Source organism: Myotis lucifugus, unplaced genomic scaffold (genome assembly GCF_000147115.1).
Source record: "Myotis lucifugus unplaced genomic scaffold, Myoluc2.0 scaffold_211, whole genome shotgun sequence".
Lineage (NCBI taxonomy): Eukaryota > Metazoa > Chordata > Mammalia > Chiroptera > Vespertilionidae > Myotis > Myotis lucifugus.
This window is the reverse complement of record NW_005871259.1, coordinates 1,646,154-1,647,521: the sequence shown is the minus strand read 5'-3', so window position 1 is coordinate 1,647,521 and position 1,368 is coordinate 1,646,154.

Genomic DNA, 1,368 nt, shown 5'->3' with positions numbered 1-1,368 from the left:
GTTTCCCTGCATTTGCAGTGGCTCTGAGCTACGCTGCTGACTGACTCCCAGTTTGCCCTAAGGTCTTTTAACTGATTAGATGAGCCCACTACATTATCAAGGTAATCTCTTTGAAAGTCAATTTATTGTAGATGTTAACCACACCTACAAAATTCCATCACAGCCTTGGCAAGTAAGGCTGAGTTGGTTGGAACGCAGTCCCATAAACCAAAAGGTCAAGGGTTCAATTCCTGGTCAGGGCTCATACCTAGGTTTCAGGGTGTGTGCAAGAGGCAACTAGTTGATGTTTCTCCTTCACATCAATGTCTCTCTCCCTTCCTTTCTCTCTAAAAAAATATAAATAAATAAATAAATAAATATTATTATTAAAAAAATACAATCACAGCAACAGTATTAGTGTTTGAGTAAGTCAGTACTATAGCCTAGCCAAATTGACATAAAGCCATCACACTAAGTTTGAAATCTCCATTAGATTTTTTTGAAAGAACAATTCTTAAAAATATATATATATATGTATATATAAATATATATATTTATATATACATATATATATATTTCAGAGACAAAAGGAGAGGGAGTTCACAATGTTGTACAATCATCACCACTCTCTACTTCCAAAACATTTTTATCACCCAAAAATGAAACTCTGTACAATTAGGTAGTCATTGCCCATTCTTCCTTCCCCCAGGCCCTGACCAGAGGGCTGCTTTATGTCTCTATAGATGTCTATTCTGCGTATTTCATATGAATGGAATTATACAATATGTGACTTCTGTATCTGGATTATTTCACTTAACATAATGGCTTCAAGATTCACCCATGTTGTAGTATTTATCAATACTTCATCACTTTTTATCACTGAATAATATTCCATTGTATATACCATAGTTTGTTTCTCCTTTTTTGCTACTGTAAATAGTGCTGCTATGAACATTCCTATACAAGCTTTTATTTGAACACTTGTTTTTAATTCTTTTGTGTATATATTCAGAGTGAAATCGCTTGGTCATATGGTAATTTTGTTTACTTATTGAGGAAACACCAAACTTTTTCACATCAGATGCACCATTTTACATTCCCACCAGCAAAGTCTGAGGGTTCCAATTCTCCAACTTCTCCACATCCTTGCTAACACTTGTTACTTTCTGGGTTTTTATGTCAATTAAAGCCATCCTAGTGGGTGTGAAATAGGATCTCATGGTTTTGACTCATAGTTCCCTAATAATTAATGATATTGAGAACCTTTTCATGTGCTTGTTGGCTATTTGTATATCTTTGGAGAAATATCTATTCAAGTCCTTTGCCCATTTTTTAATTGGGTTGTTGTCATTTTGTTGTTGAATTATAGAATGTCTATTTTGAAATGAT